At 51.6% G+C, this 20,921-nt stretch overlaps 1 protein-coding gene across 2 annotated transcripts in view; it reads left to right on the forward strand.

Annotated features, from left to right (window-relative positions):
* The window catches only part of GALNT7 (polypeptide N-acetylgalactosaminyltransferase 7), an 800,303-nt gene that overhangs the window by 673,349 nt on the left and 106,033 nt on the right, over positions 1-20,921 (forward strand). The gene's annotated exons all lie outside the window — the stretch shown is intronic.

The raw sequence follows: 20,921 nt of genomic DNA on the forward strand, positions 1-20,921 counted from the left end.
GCTCAGGAACATCTTTCGATCACCTGCCACTTCCTCCACAAACTGGGCTTCTCCCTCAATTTCAAGAAGTCCCACATCATACCATCCCAGAAACTCCAGTTTATCGGAGCAGTCTTGGACACTTCATTGGGAAAAGCCTCGGCTCCCGAAGTGATCGCTCTCCACATCCAGCAGATTTTCTCAGGTTGTTCGGCCTCATGGCATCCTGCATTTTCCTAGTACCAGAGGCCAGGTTGAGAATGAGATCCCTTCAATGGGCACTCAGAACTCAGTGGTCCCAATTCTCAGGGAATATGTCGGATCTTCTGCAAGTCCCGAGCGCAGTTGCTCAGGATCTTCTATGGTGGGCTTGCAACTACATTCTCAAGGGAGAGTCTTTTTGGCAACCATGGCCGGAGTTAACGGTAGTGACGGACGCCTCACTCACGGGGTGGGGAGCACACACCAACGATCTGACAATCAGCGGTCGTTGGTCTCCATCGGAGTCCAAACTACACATCAACCTATTGGAGCTGAGGGCAATCAGACTAGCTCTGAAAGCCTTTCTGCCCTCTGTACAGGGAAAGAATGTCCTGCTAATGATGGACAATACAGTGGCCATGTACTATCTCAACAAGAGAGGAGGTGTAGGGTCACTGCCACTGTGCAGAGAAGCAATGCAGCCCTGGTTCTGGGCAATACGAGAAGGAATCTCTCTGTCGGCAATTCACCTAGCCGGAGAGAAGAACACGGCGGCAGACACTCTGAGCAGGCAGAGCACGGTCTCTCACGAGTGGGAGCTGGCTCAGGAAGTCCTTCTGGAGATCTTCACCCTTTGGGGAACCCCTCAAGTGGATCTGTTTGCCACCGCGATCAACCGGAAGTGCGATCAGTACTGCTCAAGGGAATTTCCTCAAAGAGGAGCTCTGGGAGACGCATTCCTAGTAGAGTGGAAGTTTCCACTGCTGTACGCGTTTCCCCCAGTCCCCGTGATTCCTCAAGGAATCAGGAGGTTGAGAAAGTTCAGGAAAACCATGATCCTAATTGCCCTGGATTGGGCCAGGAGAACGTGGTACCCGGACCTTCTAGACATGTTCATCTGCCCTCCAATACGTCTTCCGCAAAGAGAGGATCTTCTCTCGCAAGAGGAAGGTCGGGTTCTCCATCCAGAGGTCAAGACACTCAACCTTCACGCATGGTTTCTGAGAGGTTGAGATACAAGGATTGGGATCTTCCGGATGACGTAATGGAAATCTTGCTTTCGGCCAGAAGACCAGCAACAAAGTCTTTGTACCGATGTTGCTGGAACAGGTTTAGTAACTGGTGCAAAGACAATCATGTGGACCCTTTTCAGCGTGGCACCCCAATGGTACTCTCTTTTCTACTACATCTAGCTAATCTGGGGCTCCAGATAGGAACAATCAAAGGATACCTTGCTGCGCTGTCCATTTTCAAGCGCTCCTCGGAAGAGGTTTCATATTTCAAAATACCGTTAATAATTCAATTCTTAAAGGGGCTTACTAATGTATACCCTCCAGTACCTTTTCATGTACCAACTTGGGACTTAAATTTAGTATTAAAATTCTTGACTTGAATACCTTTGAGCCTCTGCACTCATGTCCATTGAGGCTTTTGACTCTAAAACCTGTCCTCCTTGTGGCCCTATCATCAGCCCGCAGGGTTAGCGAACTTCAGGCTCTCTCATGCAAACCACCATATACTATTTTTTATAAAGATAAGGTAGACCTTAAAGTTAAACCTTCGTTCTTGCCAAAAGTAGTCTCGGACTTCCATTTGTCACAAAAAATAGTACTACCAACTTTTTATCCTCCTCCTCATCTGGGCAAAGAAGAGGAGAGATTACACAAATTAGATCCCAAGAGGGCTCTTGGTTTTTACATCTCAAGGATGGCTAAATTGAGACAAGATGACCAACTGTTTGTGGGTTATACTGGTCATAAATTAGGCTTATCTGTATCAAAACAGACCATTTCCCGCTGGATCATATTAGCCATAGTTGAATGCTACAGATTAGCGGGAAAAGAACCACCAGAGGGGAGTACCGGCAGCAGATATTTGTGCAGCTGCAACCTGGAAAACAATGCATACTTTTGTTAAACATTATTGTTTGGACACTGCCTCCTCTAACGAGGGTTTATTTGCAAAAGGCAGTTCTGCATTCTGTCCACGAAAACTGAAATTAGTACTCCCACCTCCAAAAATTGATACTGATGTGGGAGCCTATCACAAGATGAGGAATACGTGGGAGGACACAATCCATTCGAAGAACAAGTTACTTACCAACTGTGACGTTCTTTCGACTGGATGTTCCTCCCACGTATTCCTCATCGACCCTCCCATCCTACCCCACAGTACAGTTTACGTTTTCTTACACTTTCCTCTCACGAAGAATGTATCGGTCATGGGACACGCCTGGGTGTTCCTCCTATATATATATATTTCTGAGGCTTGTGGAATCTGCTTAGATCACATGCTGTGCATAGGCCGACATCTAGTGGAAGCTGCGGAGTATTACAGTTTGTTTTTCGAAACTCGAAAATGGGCGTCGACACAGGGCGTGCCAGTAATACTATCCCTAGTGTGACGTCCACTGTACCCAAGATCCCTCACGCGTCTAGGATCCTCAGATTGTTTTTTCCGCCATACTGGTCGGAAGCATTTTGCGGAGTCCACTGGCCTTAGCCATACTTTTGCTAAAATTTAAAATAATAATCTATTGACATCCTTCCCCACCCCAACGTCGAACTTCGACACTCGACGCCGGCTGGAGAAGAAATCGACCGTCGGCTGCTGCACGACGGATTTGGGCCTCGGAAGGCCGCTGGCCTCGGCCCGGGCCTGGTAGGCCGCTGGCCTCGGCCCTGCAAGTAGGGAGAGTGGGGGGTGGTACATACTCTACACTCTTGGTATATAGGTACACCTTATACATTTCCTACACTTGCCAGCCCGCTGCCTCAAGGTGCGTATGGAGGGTACCCCTTTTCAATTCTGCCCCAAGTGCAATCGCAAATACCCTTGGGTCGACAGGCACGCCACGTGCAATCTCTGCTTGCCGAGGGACCATCCCGAAGCGAACTGCAGAGCGTGTAGTAGGTTTAAACCTAAGACACTTAAGGACCGTTCGACGAAGCGTTGGGCCCACCACGCCAGGCAGGCGGCCATGGCAGCGGAGGGCGCCTTCAGTGATGGCAGCGACGCCGTACTTTCGGACGGCGAGGGAATTACGCCGTCGAAAGACAGCCGAGCGCAGGTCCCCGACCTCGGAAGGTCGTCCGGCAGGGCGGCTATGGGGAAGACCCCCGGCGACACAAGCGCTTCACATACTACACACACTAAACACACTAAGTCCAACCGAGACTCGACGACGTCGAGTTCTCGGAAAGAGGCACACACAGAACGGTCCGATTCGGTGTCCTCTGGGCGCTCTCGATCAAGATCGCCGCATGACTCCAGGCAATCATCCACTCTTGCCAAGAGTGCCTCACTCCCTAGGCTAACAGAAGTTCGATCGTCGAAAGACGAAGACGACTTCCACCCCCAGGCCGCGCTCCAAGAGTCGGAGCCCGTGCTTAAAGCCAGCGAGGCCCCACGCTCGAAGGACAGGAACACCTCTCCCGATCCTCGACGCCAGGCGTCGAAAAACTCCAGAGCCACTAAGGGTCAGGGAAAACATTTTTCTACGCACGGGGAGGGGGGAAAACAGCAGAAGAAACTACCTGTACATTCTTCCACACCTGTGAAACACTCCACCCCCCCTAAACAGACAGACAAGCCCAGGTCTGCTGATACGTCCACAACCAGCAAAACTACTCAAGATAAATCCCATAGACTTGCTGAGAGAGTCATTCCCAGTTCCAAAAAATGGTCCAGTGAAGACATAGATAGGGTCATGTCAAGAATGTCTTCTTTGGCTGATTTTTATGATAAAAATCCAGAACATTTCCTCTCGTATGATCCACAAGGGGCAACACCCTCAGGCTCTACTGATCCTATCCCCCCGAGTAAGAAGGCCCGGTTTGAATCCCCGATGAGGTCTGAACCCTTCGAGGTACAACCTTACGCAACACCATACTCGCGGTATCAAGGGGGGGCTTCCCTTTGTGAAGACCAAGAATTTGGTATGATAGAAGAGCAAACCGGGACGGCCTACTATGGGGATGATGAGGACCAGGAAGAAGAAGAGGATGACCCGGAAACATACAGAGTAGATTCCCCGGTAGAGAACGAAGCCCCGGTTACCGACTCCCCGGTCGATAACCAACCCCTCCTAAATGAGGTTCTCGCTCGCGCAGCAGAACATTTCCACATTGACACCCACGGTGTACAGGAGGAAAGGGACTTCGCAGAAGAGTTAGTGGGTGAAAGGAGGCCTGTTGCCCAGACCATCCCTATCCTTAAATCCATTCAGCGGAGAATAGATCCATCCCTGGTGAACCCAAACCTCACCAGAGCAGTCAATCCCAGGGTTGAAAAAGTTTTCAGGGCGGCACAATCTGACCCTCTCTATATAAGAGGACATCTGAAGCCAGACTCCCTAGTTGTCACCAACACTCGTAAGAGGGCTGGAACACCCTTGTCTTCGTCAGAAGCTCCTCCCGACAAGGAGAGCAAAAAACTATACGGTTTCGGCAGGAAGGTAGCCTCAACGTCCGCCTATCAAGCAAGGATTGCTAACTCCACCACCCTGTTGGCCAGCTACAACTGCCATCAGTGGAAAGAAGTCGCGGCTCTCATAGCCTCTGCTCCTGAACCGTTAAAGGGCCAATTAGCTCGGATTTCCGCAGAGGGTAGAGCCGTGTCTGGTTGCATTTTGAAAGCAACCTTCAACGCCGCGGACAACGCAGGCAGATTGATAGCAGAAGGTACTGTTATCAAGAGACATGCGTGGTTACGGCAGTCTGGTTTTAAGGCAGAAACACAGGCATCATTGTTGGACAAACCGGTGGAAACAGATCTGTTGTTTGGTAAGGCGGTCGAAGACGCACTGAAAAATGCCAAGGACGAATACGAGACACTCAAGTCCCTTGGCCAGTTAACCAATAAACCCCCTAACCAGAGAGGGAATAGTAATTTTCGTCGCCCACACGGCCAAAATTCCCAGAGAGGATCTAACTATTCCCAGGGGCAGGGTACACAGTGGAACAACAACCAACAGTCTACCCAGGGTTACGGCAGGGGTAATAGGAGAGGTCGTGGTAAAGGTAGAGGCAGCCCCAGCAAGGGAGGTGGCACGCCTCCACCAAAGCAGTGACGCTCAGTTCAGGGTCCCTTCTCACGCAACCCCAGTAGGGGGACGCATTTCAAACTTCACCCGGGCTTGGGAAGGGATCACATCAGACAGGTGGGTGCTGTCAACAGTATCCACAGGATATTGTATAGAGCTACTGCAGCGTCCCGGAACCATCCTCCACGGCAAAGAGTACACTCCTTAGAACATCAGAAGATTCTCCTCGAGGAGATCGCCATTCTTCTACAAAAGGACGCAATAGAACTCGTCCCAGGACACCAGGTAAACAAGGGTATTTATTCAACTTACTTCCTTGTGCCAAAGAAAGACTTGACAATGCGCCCAGTATTGGACTTACGGCCTGCCAACAAGTATGTCAAGCCCCAAAAATTTCGTATGACCACGCTACAAGAGGTAATCCCCCTCCTAAAAAAGGGGGATTACATGGCAACCTTGGATATGAAAGATGCTTATTTTCATATTTCCATGTTCCCAGCGCACAGAAAGTACTTGCGCTTCAAGGTGGACAGTCGCCACTACCAATTCAAGGTACTGCCCTTCGGGATAGCTTCAGCACCAAGGGTATTCAAATTCCGCATTATCAGTCCGGTCAACAAATAACGGTACGCAAAGCAATGCGTTTACTGGGCATGATGGCGTCATGTATTTACCTGGTCCCCCACGCGCGCCTGCGCATGCATCCCGTGCAGGAATGGTTGGCAAAACAGTGGTCTCGGGCAAGTGGTCAGTGGGACGATCTAGTGGTCGTTTCGCCAACACTGGTACAAAGCCTTCACTGGTGGACAAGAGAGAATCTCGCACAGGGGAAACCCTTTTACGATCCCGAAGTACAGGCAGTAGTCACTACAGATGCATGTCTGACAGGGTGGGGAGCTCACCATCTCCACCACACTGCTCAGGGTCTCTGGTCTCACTCAGTGGCCAAGAACCACATCAACCTGCTAGAGCTTCTGGCAGTATTCAGAGCGCTTCAGGCGTTGGAGCCCCACCTACTAAACCTGTCAGTGCAAATCCGGACGGACAGCACTACAGCCATGTTCTACCTGAACAAGCAAGGAGGGACTCGCTCGCCAAATCTGTCCAAGCTTGCCCAGAAAATCTGGATATGGGCACTCAGACGGAACATCTTCCTGTCATCACAACATGTTCCAGGGGAGCTCAATTCCCTAGCGGATGCTCTGAGCAGAGACTGCCTCCCAGAGGAACACGAATGGGTTCTTCACAGAGAGGTCGTAGAGGATATCTTCTCTCAGTGGGGTTTCCCCACTAAAGACTTATTCGCCACAAGCGAAAACAGACAATGCCCAGGATTTGCATCCAGGTTCCCCCACCCAGACTCCCAGGGGAACGCCCTGTGGATGAACTGGTCAGGGATGTTTGCGTACGCTTTTCCACCAACTCCTCTCATCAGGAAAGTGGTGAACAAGATGAACAGGGAATCAATGACGCTCGTCCTAGTTGCTCCCATGTGGGCAAGACAACCGTGGTTCCCACACCTACGCAGGATGGCGGTGTGCGAGCCCATCAAACTTCTAGCCTGATACAACCTACTGTCCCAGCACCAAGGTCAAACAGTGCACCAGCAACCCAACTCAATGAACCTGGCAGCATGGCTCCTGAGGTCATAGAGTTTGGACACCTCAATTTGCCACAGAGGTGTATGGACATCCTAAAGGAATCTAGGAAACCAAACACAAGGCACTGTTACTTTGACAAGTGGAAGAGGTTCGTTATCTGGTACCAGAGTAGACAAATCAACCCAGTTGATTGCACTCCTTCCACTATTGTTACATACATGCTCCACCTGCTAGATGCAGGATTGGTTTTTAACTCACTGAAAGTACATCTGGCAGCCCTCTCGGCTTACACCACTTCCCATAGCAAGGTTTCGTGGTGGAAAGTACCAGTAGTTAAAGCCTTCATGGAAGGAGTAAAGAGACTTCACCCTCCTATTTCAAACCCACCACCAGGGTGGGACCTTAATGTGGTGCTAGCCAAGCTCATGGGCCCCCCTTTCGAACCCATGCATAAGAGCAGTCTCAAACACCTGACTTATAAAACGGCCTTCTTAGTAGCCATTACTTCTATAAGAAGGGTCAGTGAAATTCAGGCTCTGTCAGTGCAGGATCCCTTCTTTACTGTCCATAAAGACAAACTGGTTTTACGCACACACCCTAGGTTCTCACCTAAATTTATATTAAAATTCCATGTAAACCAGTCCATCGAGCTTCCGGCTTTCTTCCAGAACCCGCAAAGCTCGGCTGAGGTGAAACTACACACCCTAGATGTGCGTAGGGCGGTCCTCTACTATGTAAATAAAACCAGACCGCTAAGAAAAACAGATCAACTGTTTGTCTCCGTAGCTACAGGCAGAGAGGGGGATCGCGTCTCTAAAGGTGCCATCTCGAAGTGGATTATTAACTGTATCCAGCTGTGTTACTCACTCTCTGAAAAAACTCTGCCTTTTACGCCAAGGGCCCACTCTACTAGAGGCATTGGGGCCACTCTGGCTTTCATTGCAAATGTACCCCTTGACACCATTTGCAAAGCAGCTACTTTGAGCTCTATTCACACTTTTACTCAGCATTACTGCATTGACACCCATTCCAAGGCAGATACACAAGTGGGACAAGCGGTTCTAAGACACTTATTTGCTCATGACCCTTCTCACATCCCACCTCCTTCTTCTGGTACTGCTCGCTAATCTATGCACAGCATGTGATCTAAGCAGATTCCACAAGCCTCAGAAGGGATACATTACTCACCGTAATCGTATTTCTGATGCTTGTATCTGCTTAGATTCACATGCGACCCACCCTTCCTCCCCTCCGAGAGAAGGCGCATGATTGCTTGTAGTCTTACCTTTCTGTCTATCTGCTTGGATTATCTGTACTCCCGCTACTCCTCATGCTACCTCATGTCAGAAAAAATACAATCTGAGGATCCTAGACGCGTGAGGGATCTTGGGTACAGTGGACGTCACACTAGGGATAGTATTACTGGCACGCCCTGTGTCGACGCCCATTTTTGAGTTTCGAAAAACAAACTGTAATACTCCGCAGCTTCCACTAGATGTCGGCCTATGCACAGCATGTGAATCTAAGCAGATACAAGCATCAGAAATACGATTACGGTGAGTAATGTATCATATATATATATATATATATATATATAATCGAAAAAACAGAAAAACAGAACTGAAGCAACGGGAGCGGCTCGAGCTATTTATACCATCGGTGACATCGACAGAGTACGGAGTACGTCGAAGGACAATCGACGCCACAACCTCGAGCACAGCGCCCTCTGCCGAGAATCTTTTTTTACAAAGCAGCGAAGCTGGATATAACGATTTATCACAAGATGAGGAATACGTGGGAGGAACATCCAGTCGAAAGAAAGTTACAGTTGGTAAGTAACTTGTTCTTCTAACACGCATCCTAGCGTCTGTCACACGGGACCTCGAAGTTATTCCTTTCAAGGTACAATAATCATGTGATAACTAATCACGTGATACTCATTCTCAACCAACCTACGTTAAATCTAAATGGCTGATGGAAAGGGATGTGAATGGATCACAAATTGGATCCATGAACATCTGCTAACAATAAATCAGGTAATGATCTCTCCTATAGTAGACCCACCCTCAATGATGAGCTAATTGTAACGCCTGTACACCATATTGCCACTCCTAATTTGTCTAGAGCAGTGGTCTTCAAACCTTTTTGGCCGGGGCCCCCCTGAGCAAAATTTGGGCAGGTCGGGACCCCCCAGAAATGCCAAATGGACAGTATGTATTGTGCGCCGTCACCTGCTCCCATCACAGTCGCTGGGCTCCCTCATCCCACTCCTACCCAGTCCATGGTCTCTCCCCACCCCATCACACATCCTGGGCTCTCCCTACTCTGCTCCCACCACTATCCCATGGTTCCCGCCCATTGTGCTCCCACCATAGTCCGTGGGTTCCCCCATCCCGTTCCCAACACAGTCTGAGGGCCAGTGGCGGCTGGTGATTTTTTTAAGTGTCCCCCAAAAATGCCATAGCGACCGAGCATAGTGAGGGAGCCCGAACCAATAAATGAGGTTCGGGGGGGTTTCCCCCTGTGGATTTTTGTTAAATAATGGGTTGAAATGTTGCATTGTAGAGCATACTTTTAAAAAATGGGTAAATAACCAATCAGTTTGCAAATGGTGCTGGGGGGGCCCAGAGGGCAGGCATGACATTTTTTTACTGGACATCTATGATAGATGTCCAGTAAAAAGATACCATCCCTGTCTCCTGGGCCTAACACAATCAACATGATTATGTGTGTATGCAAGGCGCTGCACATTCATACAGCAATCACTCTATCATTCACACGAGCATCCATCACCATACACTCACTCATAACATAAGCATAAACTCATCCATGCACATGTTTAAATAAAAACAATGAACATAAACATACCTTCTGCATTGGCCTGCGTGTGGGTGCTGAAATGCCCTGCTCCAGGCTGCTCTGTCCGTATGTGCGAGGAGGCGCAGGAGCTCCTCCTCGGACATACAGACATGCAGTGCCCCAGCTAGCATTTCCAATGAGCTATGTAATGCTGGCGAAGCAAAACACCCCAGCACTTGCATGGCTCAGTGAGCATGTGCGGCTGGGGAACTAAACTGAACTGTCAAAGGGAAACAGTGTTTCCCTTTGACAGTTCAGCCAGCCCAGGAGCACTCCATCAGCTGGAAAAAGCAGCTGAGGGAGTGCTCACTGTTTCACTGGGCTGGCTCCTTAGCTCCTCCATAATAGGTGAGGAGCCACTGGGTGGGCGTCCCCTCGCCATTATGGATGAGCCGCCAGGCTCGTACTGGCCTATAGGGCAATGCCTCTACCAAAAATGTAAAATGCTAGTGTGGGCCAGTCAAAATGGGCCACCATTTTGGCCAATGTGGACCAGGTTTATGAGCTACTTAACTATGCAGTTAGTAATTTTGATCATTGTTGCTGAATATATCACAATTTACTTACATTTTAACACAAAGCACCCCCTTGGGTACTATTGAAACAGTGGGCCTCATTACAATCCTTAGTTCTTGCATCATTTTGAAGTATGTCCCAATGTTTCTTAATGATCTGTTTGATTTTGTTGCTCTATGCACTACATTTGGACACAAATACTAGCAGTGGAGAAGCCCTCTTAGGTTTAGCAAAGCTACCTGTATTGAACTACTTGCTTACCATGTTGCAAGGTTAAAAATGCACCTCAGTTCCTAGGATCTGAACCTAGCAGCATGGCTACAGAGATCATAGAAATGATCCTTATAAAACTGCCACAGTGTGAATGGAAATATGCCAGGATGCCAGAAGACAAACTGCTGGCGAGGTTGACCTGCACAAATGAGCAAAGTGTATGCAGTAGTGTAGGAAGAAGCATGCATACATCGTGCCGTTCCAAAATACTCCTATGTCCCTTCCCCTTTCATCCATACTGTATGGGCGTCCCTCGCTAGGGACGGGGAACTGAACCTTTTTCACCAGAAAAAAATGTCTTTCCCTTTAAATTTAGACACATGCGGGGGCGCAGCCCTGGGAGCATGTGCTCCCCTAACTGCACCAACCGGCGCGACTTCTCAGTCCTCTTTTCCACATCAACGGGAGCGGACTGCTTTCACCTGCTCTTTGCAATGCCCTCGCCTCTCGCTTCATCTCATAAACCCAGGACATCCTGCCCACCCTCTCCTGCCCACCCTCTCCTCCTCTCCCTTCTCCTTTTGTGAACCATCACCCTCCTTCAGCCACCCACACCCTCTTTCTCGTCCTTTCCTCTTTTCTCCCCTAACAAGGTTGCTAGACAAGTCCGATCTATGAAAGCCTCGTCAAAACAGGTCCCTGTCCCTCTAAAACCATCAAGGACCACATTGATACCCTCTCTCCGGCCCTTGGCGATTTCTGCAACCAGTCCTTTGGCTCAGTAGCCTTCCCCTCCCCTCTGAAGCACTCTCTTGTGCATCCTCTTCTCCAGAAGCCCACAGCTGATCCTTCTTGCCCGGCTAACTATCGCCCAATTTCCATCACTCCTTTTCTGTGTAAACTCCTGGAAAATCTGGCCATCTCTCAGCTTAACCTTCATTCTGATTCTGTTGGCTGTCTCCACGACCATCAGTCTGGCTTTAGAGTTGCCAGAAGCACGGAAACTGTTCTCATGAACATCTGCTCTCTAACAATCCCTCTGTCCTCATCCTATTCGATCTCTCTTCTGCCTTCGACACGGTCAACCATACCATCCTGCTCAACTGTCTCTCTGACAACCTGCGTATCACCGATCAGGCTCTGGCCTGGCTGACCTCTTTCCTCTCTGATCGACCCTCCCAGTCCAACTTGCGTCCTTCCTTTCATTTATCTCTCTTTCTACCTGTAGTGTTTCCCAGGGGTCTAACCTCTTGCCGTAGCTTTTCAACAAATACCTGGCAACTCTCACCCACTGCATTGCCATTTTGTGCTCCAGTTTCCAGTGCTATGCTGACGACACTCAACTCATTTTCAGGCTTCCCTCGGCCACCTCCTCTCCTTCTTTCATCTCTGATTGCCTAACTGCCATTCTGGATTGGTGTGCTGCCAACGATCTCTGCCTGAATGCCAGCAAGACCGAGATCCTCCTCATCGGCACACCTTCACCCTCCTTTCCCCTCACTCCTGGCCAGCCTCCCTTGGCCCTCCTCCTATCCCCATCTGTGAGGCGAAGAACCTCAAGGTCATCTTTGATTCCACGCTTTCCTTCTCTGCCCACATCTCTGATGTCTCTAGAAAGCAAAACTTCCTATTACAGCTCCTCAGAGGTACTCTTTCTTTCCTCTCCTTTCACCAGAAGCTCACTGTCTCCTGAGTCCTGGTTCTCTCAAAGCTCTATTGTTGTAACAGCCTCTTTCTAAATCTACCTGCCTCTACTCTCCGCCCTTTACAACTCATCCAGAACAGGACTTGTCCTTGGCCTCAAGCCCTGGGATCGTATCTCTCCAGCCCTGAAACCTTCCACTGGCTCCCAGTGGACGCAAGGATTAAATTCAAAACCCTCTGCATTGTCCACAAGGCTTTCTGGGGCCTGGGTCCAACATACCTTCAACTAACCCTCTGTAAATACCTCCCCTCTCGAGCTCTTCGCTCCTCTCCCTCTAACTCCCTCAGGGTCAGCCGTTTTTCTAAGAAATGAGCTGAGGGTAGATCTCTGTCTTCGGCTGGGGCCTCCGTCTGGAACAGCCTCCCTGCCACTCTGAAACTTGAGGAGAACCATCTACTGTTCTGGAAGCTCCTTAAACCCTTCGCTTATGCCTTCACCCCTCCTCTCCCCTGTTGATCTTTTCTCTCTTGGCATTGTGCACCTGGCCTACCCTCTGTCTTCCAAGCCCAGGTACCTGCTCACCCTGCCACCCACCTGCACTGCCTCCGGGCAATCCCTTGCACTGGGATCTGTATCTGTAACCATACAGCCCCCCCCTTTCCTGCACTTATTCAGATATACCCCGTCTGCTACCTTAAACCCAGCACTTGCCACATGCTTGCCGCACTACCACTGTTTGTTGCCTTTTATTATTTATTTTTATTATTTATTTTTATTTATCTTTTTCCTTTGCTCTGCACTTTCCAATTCTCCCCCTTCCATGCACTTTTCTCCTTTCCCTCTCCCATGCACTTGCACGTTCTCAATGTCACTAAGCCTAGTAAGATTGTTGTTTTTGTTCTCCCTTGTTCCCCTCCCTTGCCTTCTCGCGCTCTGAAACATTTGTTTATGAGGGCGATATAAATGAAATATCATATCATAGCGCTCCTGGGTTAGGCCTCTGGCCTTGCAATTCCACATGCTCTTCCCCGGGATATTTTATAGAGTTAATACTCTGTCCTCTGGTACCAGGCTCCTCCACAATGCATGTCGATGGCGGTGGGTTTCAGCGGATTTCCGACCTGCGAGGGTTTCTTCCCCACGTCGGATCCTCACGCTCTGTGCCGCCGGTGCCTTGGCCCCGACCACGGCAGAGACGGCTGTTCTGCGTGCGGCGCACTCACCCCTCCTTCTTTGAAGAACCGCTTAGCAAGGTGGAGGAAGCTGTTTGAAAGATCACAACCAGAAGACACCAAGGCATACATAAGGAGGAAGACCAGGCCGGCCAAAGGTAGGTGCCCTGTTCTCCTCTGCACCCCGCAAGGGCAATTAGTTCCCTGGGAAGCGCCCAAGCGAGAGGGGCCTTCCAGGTCCTAAGACCCGCAAAGTTATGACAGGAACAACTGAGATACATCAACTGGCTCAAGAGGATGGCCATCTGGCTTGCTGTCAAAGCATTCCTCCCCATTGTCAGCAGCAAAACGGTCTGCATCCTCGGTGGGACCGAGGCTCAGAGAGCTACCGGCCCATGGGCCGAGGGGTCCCAGGATTCTCCCGGTCCCACCACGGAGGGGCTGCAAGACTCTTATACCAGGGATCTCCCGAGGGGCTCTGCTCTAACACTGGGCCCACTCCAGAGGGGGTGCCAATACACAGCATCAGCACTACTGGCAGCATGGCCAAAGGTACACCGCCTCCCAGGTCTCTACCGGAGGTGCAGGGAAGATCCAAGCCTTTGCTCTTAAGCGTGCAGGCGTAGACTAAGCCCAGCTCATCTGTTCCCACACAGCCAAGCCCTTCACCATCATGCAAGGATAGGTTCTTTGAAAAGTTCCTCTCCGTAATGAAGTCACCTCAGATGGGCACCATCTTCAGGAAGGTCATCAGGACATGCTGGCTCCGGTACCACCTCAAACTCCGACCTTGGTCCAGACCTCGGTTCTAGTTCAGGCCCAGGTTCCCGCGCTTCCACTGCTGCAGGTAGTCACAGCGGCTCTGCCTCCGACACAGCCCCCTCCGCAGCCTCTGGCGCTGCCAGTCAGCACACCACAGCTGCCCGCACCCAGCACACCACCAGCAGCTCCTGACCTGCAGGACACAGCGGTTGACACGGACGAAGAGGAGGATCAGGATACTCCCTTCTCAGCTAAGGCTTTCCACGAGAGGCTGGCGCGGGTGGCCCGGTACTTGGGGATCCCACAGCCCCAAATTGAACAACCCGAGGTGGGGGTCTTGGCAGTGGTGTTTATTTATTTTTAAATGTTTTTATTGGCATTTTGTATAGACAGAGGGCAGTTAAGCATGAATGCATCTCAGCATCCAGAGTGTTACAAGATTTGTCGAATAAACATTACAAAACAATAACAGTGAACAAACAAACATTAACTTGGCCGTCCCGTCTCCCACCACCATAAGGTTACTTGCTAGCCCTACTCCGGGCCACGTTCCAGACACCACTTGGCTGTCCCGAAGGGTCGCAGTGCCGGGGTAAGCGTGGGTGTACTTCTCAGATCTTTTCCATGACAACTGTCCATGACGATGGGTCTGCTCAGGGGGGCTTGAAGTTCGTCGAGAAGATCATGTCTCTCAGGAGGGCCTTCCAGGATCCCAATGTTGCACTCATATCCTCGTCTGCCCGGTTATTCCCTTCTTCCCAGGCACTGGTTTCAGCGCTGGTCCATCTCTCCATTTCCCTGATCCAAGGTTCATATCTGGGGCCTCCAGGAGATTTCCAAGCCATTGCTATCGTTCTCGTCGTTAGAATGCAAGCCATGTCCATTAATTTCACTATGTGCTTAATTTTGCTCAGTCTGGGATACGTGCCCAGGAGGCACTCCTTGGGCGTCCACTTGTACCTTTCCACTCCAGCCCCCCTGCAAGTCCTCTCGACAGCGAACCAGAGTTTCTTAGTTCTGGGGCAGGTCCAGAACATGTGGATTAGGTCTGCATGCTCACTGGTGCACCACGGGCACACTGGTGGGGTTTTATCACTGAATGTGGATACCCTGTGTGGGGTCATATAGGTCCTGTAGAGGACATTCAGCTGGATGAGCCTGAACCTGTTATTGCGGGATACTTCCTTCGGGTACATCAGGGCCCTGTCCCACTCGTTCTCTGTGATGTTAGTCTCCAGATCAGCCTCCCACCTTTCTTTCAGCTGCTCACTCCTCGGGTTGCGTCTATCATTTAGTTGGTTATATAGTCTCGACGTGGGTTTCCAGCCGTCGCTCAAGTTGTGCATCTCCTGCACAAGAGGGTGTGTTTCCGGTTCCTCGGGCCATGTGCTCCAGGTCTTCTTAGCAGCATATTTCACCCTCTGATACCATAAAAATTGGCCAGCGGCAAGCCCTTCTTCCGTCTGTAATGAGTCGAAGTCCCGGAATATTCCGTCCGCAAACATGTCCCCCCACGTGTAAAGGCCAGAATTCTCCCACTTCCTCATTGCCGGTAGGTCGATGGGTGTCTTGCAGACACCGGCGAGCAAGGGGATTTCGGGCATATATGGTGGGCTCGGGCCGAGCGATGAGCAGACCTTGTTCCAGACTTGTCTCCCCAGCTTTACCAGCATGGGCGGATCGGGAGGCCCTACCTGTGAGTTCCATATTACTTCTTTGGGGTACATTGGTGCTATCAGTTGGCGAAGGAGGCCTGTCTCAGCTGTTGGTTCATCGGACAACCACTTGACGACGTGTGTCAGTTGTGCTGCGAGGTAGTATTTCTGGAAATCGGGGAGTTGGATTCCACCCTCCCTATATGGAAGTGTGAGGGTATTCAGCGAAAGTCTGTGTCTGGCCGGGCCCCATAGGAAATCTCTGAGTAGGGATTCCAATTTCCTGAAGGAGGGGGGAGGAATGTAGTACGTTATGTTGGTGAAATAGTACAAGAATCTCGGTAGTATTATCATTTTAGTGATAGCCGCTCTGCCCATCACGGAGAGTGGAAGTCTGGACCAGAATTTGGTGGATTTGCGCACCCCTCGCATTGCTACCTCCGTGTTGCTTTCGTGTGTGGAAGCAGGCGTGTGCATAATGGTGAGTCCTAGGTAGCGGAACGCTTCTGTCTGCCACTGAATCCCAATCTCAGGTAGTTCTTCCATATCCTTCCCTAGAAGTCCAGCCAGAGGAAAGGAGCATGATTTCTGCCTGCTAAACTTGATCCCGGAGTATTTCGCAAAGTTGTCTAGGATGTCTAATGCTATTGGTGCGTTCATTCGGGGGTTGCGCAGGTACAAGAGGACATCGTCGGCGTACAACGAGATGATGTTATCCGTCTCACCCGTTCTAATCCCTGCATCGAAGAGCTGCTTCCTGAAATAGATCGCTACTGGCTCTAGGCCAAGGACGTACAACATTGGCGACAGTGGGCATCCTTGCCTCGTTCCTCTTTGAATATCCCAGGATTTTGCCACTGGAGTATTATAGAGCACCCTGACCCACCGGATGAAATGCTCGCCGAGCCCAAATTCCCTCAGAGTCTCAATCAGCCATTCCCAGAATATTGAGTCAAATGCCTTTTATGGCGTCCAACGAGAGTACTGACAGTTCTTCCTTACTCCCTGCGGTTTGAGCTATAACGTGTTGGAGCCTTCTCAGGTTGGCTGTGGTGTTACGTCCCGGGACAAAGCCATTTTGGTCCTCGTGTATTATAGACCCTATCACCCTGGACAGCCTTTTCGCCAGTATGGTTGTTAAGATTTTGCTGTCATAATTCAGCATTGCCAAAGGGCGATATGAGTCGCATTCGTAGACGGGTTTACCAGGTTTAAGCATTGGAATTATAAGCGTCTCTCTCATGGTGCCAGGTAGTATGCCAGTCTCGTATGCCTCTTCGTATACTCCATGGAGCATCGGGGCTAGGATCTCCTCATAGGCTTTATAAAATTCTGGTGTGAGGCCATCTGTTACAGGGGTCTTGCTTGTGGAGAGGGACCTGATTGCCTCCGAAATGTCCTCCGTCGTGATAGCTTCTCCCAGCATCTCCGTTGCTCCGAACTCAGTTTGGGGAGGCCAACTTCAGCCAGGGTGTCCCGAATGTCTTCTACTGGGACCTGTTCATCGTGAGCATAGAGCTTGGCGTAGAAGTTTGAGAAGACATTGTTAATTGCTTGTTGCGTCCTCTGAGTTGCACCGTGTTCGTCCTTAATTTCCTTGGGAGCCTGCCTTGGGTGCTCCTTCTTGCACAGCCAGGCCAATATCCTGCCCGGTTTGTCCGCCTCCTTGTGTGCCTTTACAGTGCGTGTGGAGAAGTCGAATTTGGATAGCCTCTCCCAGGCGAGTCGGCAGCCGTCCCTGATTTCTGCCAGCTTGGATTCCTTCTCGCTGGTTGGGGTCGGGCTGTTTTCCAGTCGTCTAATCTCCTCTTCCTTGGTCTCAAGTTCCCTTTTTAGTTGCCTCCTGATTCCGCCTGCTTCTGCTATCACTTCGCCTCTGGTTACTACCTTCATTGCCTCCCAGAGCATGCTCCACTTCTCGACCGACCCCTTGTTGAGCCTCACGTATTCTTCCAGTCTTTCCCCTAGGGTGTCCTTGAAGGAAGGGTCGGCCAGAGTTTCCGTAGGCATACGCCACATCGGGATGGGGGGCCTCGGGCCTCTCAGATTTAGTTGCATGAGCAGAGGGGAGTGATCCGAGATCGACCTGCCCAAGTAGTCTACGGAGTGCACCTGTGGGAGTAGTTCGCCGTTGATGAAAGTGGTCTATCCTGGTGTGGAGGCCATGTGGAGATGAGTAGTATGAGTAGGATCTATCAGCTGGATGTAGGTCTCCAGATGTCGACCAGCGCCAGGTCTTCCACTGCTTTGCAGAGTGCCCTCGAAGCGGAATTGTTGGTAGCTCGTGGCGTCCTAGACCTGTCCAACTCTTCATTCATGACACAGTTGAAGTCTCCCCCCCATAGGAAGGTGTCATTTCTGTGGTGCACAATTTTGGCGCATAACTGTTTCAGATGGGAAGGCACGCCGTGCTGGGGGGAAGTATGAATTTACAATGCATATCCTTGTGTTCTCTATCATGCCCCACACCACTACGTATCTTCCGTCCCTATCCACTTCTGTCCCCATTTGACGGAATGGTGTGTCTGGACTCACCCATGTGTACACGCCCTGTGCGAATTTGGAGTAAGATGCGCCATTGCCTTGGCCCCCCCAGTAGTCTGCCAGTTTGTGTGTGGTGTCTGCCAGGAGGTGTGTCTCCTGGAGGGGCGCAATCGACACCTTCTTGCGCCTCAGGTATGAGTGAACACGGGTCCTCCTTACGTAGGATCCCATCCCCTGACATTCCATGTGATTATGTTAAGTTGTGGCGCCATTGCTTGGATGCGGTTGTTGCCGTGGGTGGCCCCTTGTCTCTCCGCCACAAGATCTCGTGCTACTGCGCATCATTTCTTGTTCTGCATTTGCGGATCAGCCAGCTTCATTTCTCGGTGTCGAATGCTCATTGATTTCTTGGGTGGTTCTGGGGAGAAGGACGGTCTCGACGTTAACACATAAAAAATAACAACTGTAACTGGCGCACCCAGCTCCTGCCGGTGAGGTGCAGTGCTCGGGTGCTCTCGCGCAATCTGGCCCCCCTCAGGGTATCTGCCGCGAGCAGGATTGTGCTGGCAACAGGCCTGCACTGGTCTTTCGGGGGTTGTCGTTGCGTGCTCATGTGTGGGAGGCCCGGCGGGCCACGTAATCTCGTTGCTATCTCATGTTGTAATGGTGTTCCGGCGTGCATGTTGTACCATTTTACGGTAAAGTCCAGTATGCGTGTCAGGAGAGAGGGGCTCCGGCGCCATGTTATCTTGCTTTGCGGGCTACAGCGCGGTTCTCGGCGGTGGGCTCTTCGGGGACCTCGGCCAGATTGTTGTGTTCCATCCACATGGTGGCCGCGTCTGGAGTTTCAAGGAATATCGCTCTTCCTTTGTGGATCACTTTTAGCCTGGACGGATACAGCAGCATGTACTTCAAGTTTAACTGCCTCAGTCTGGCCTTTATCGGGATGAAGGAGTTCCTTGCCCTCTGTACCGCTTGCGTATAGTCCGGGTATATGGTGATTTTGGAGTTACTTCTGTCTATCACCCCACCCTCTCTCAAGAATCTCAGGATCACTTTCCTATCTCGGAAGTTAAGGACCTTCGCGATGATGGGTCGGGGGTAGGAACCTGGGGGAGGCTTCTTCTGGAGTGATCTGTGGGCTCTCTCTATGGCGAAGCCCTGTGAGAGTTTCTCCGCCCCAATTTCCTGCTGAATTAAGGATTCCACATATGCCATCGGGTCGGAAGTCTCTGTCCCCTCAGGGACACCAAGGATTCTGATGTTGTTGCACCTGACGCGTCCTTCTGCCTCCTCCGACCTTGCCTCCAGAATGCCCACCCTCCTCCTTAGGTCTGCCACCTCAGCTTTAAGATCTTTTGTGTCTTCCACCGTTTCCTTCTGGGTGGTTTCTATATTGGTAACACGCTCTTTCAGGTTGCGGGCGTCTTGGCGTATAAGCTGTATGTCGGCCTTTACCTCTCCTATCTTAGTGTCTATAAACTCCCTTAATGCCGCTATTGCTTCCAGTACCTGACTGTCTTTAGGGCTTTCCCCCTGGATGGCCTGCTGCGTCGCACCTTTTGGGGTGGATTGGGCGACGGGGTGGGCCTTGGCCGTGAGGAAGGGGTCCATCGTGGCGGTCTTGGCCTTGTTTCTCAGGGTGGACATTGCAGTGTTGCTTGGGCCTTCTGCTTGGTGCTGGCGGCTATTTCGCCTCTTCAAGCTGGGTTATTGTGTAGGCCCCTCCAGGGCCGCGTCCTGCACAAACTTGTGGAGCGTATTACGGTCCTCGGAAGAGCCTTGCCTTGGGTTGCCTCGATCCTGTGGCCAGGAGGCCCCTGACAGGTGTGAGGTCTCGGGGACTTATCCGCCCCGGAGGTGCAGGGCCTGCGTTCGTGGTGGGTGGAGGTGGTGTCCCAGTGGGGCCGGGCAGGTGGTGCCGATGGTGGAGGGCGCTTAGCGCCTATTGTCCCGGTGTGCCAATTAGCCTTGGGCCCTCGGGGGGGGGGGGGGCAGTTCTCCGGGTCCAGGCTGTCTGAGCCCAGCGGATCGGGCCACACCTGGATAGGCCCGCAGTTCAGCAGGTTGTCGCCAATTCTTGGTGCGTGCTCCCGCAGCGCGGTAGCCACCAGCCAAAGTCACCAAAGGCGGCTCCGCCTCCAACGTGTCCCCCAGGCCTCCTCCGACTCTCTGGATGGCTCCCACCACGGGCTTCGCAGAGGGGCTCCCGCCCGCTGTCGTGCGACCTGGATGGTCCGGAATGCGAGGCGCTGGTGGCGGTCTCTCCCCCGAGGCCGCCCAGGTGCAGATTGCTGCCTCTCCCTGGTCGCCCGCGGACACACCGCGCTCGGCGCCGCGGTCCTCAAGCGGCCGCCAACGATGGGTCTAAGGGGTCTGGGCTGGGTCTCGCAGCGCCGGCCCAGCACTTTCTCCGCCCCGCTGGGCTCCTCCGGGTGACGGTTAAGGCAGGGTCCCAGTTGGCCGCTGTCGCTGCGCCGCCTTCGCTGCTCACGGTCCCGTCCTGTCAGGCCGTCGTGGCCGCCATCTTGTGTGCCTCGCCCGAGGCCGGGGGGGACGCCGAGCCGAGGCTTCACACTCGGTCCCTGAGTTCCGAATTTCGTCGGACAAAGCAGGAAAGGAGGGAGATTCGCCCAGGCTTCAACTGGGTCAGCTTATTTTCGGCACCGCTGGTCGTAGGGCTCGCCGTGCAGGATCGGATTACGGGCTCGGCCGGAGCTCGAGGTTTTAGCCTCCTCACTCCATGAGCACCAGGCCACGCCAGCAGTGGTGTTGACCATCCGCCCCTCC

This window comes from Ambystoma mexicanum, chromosome 6q (assembly GCF_040938575.1).
Source record: "Ambystoma mexicanum isolate Mex_15411 chromosome 6q, UKY_AmexF1_1, whole genome shotgun sequence".
NCBI classification, from domain to species: Eukaryota; Metazoa; Chordata; class Amphibia; order Caudata; family Ambystomatidae; genus Ambystoma; species Ambystoma mexicanum.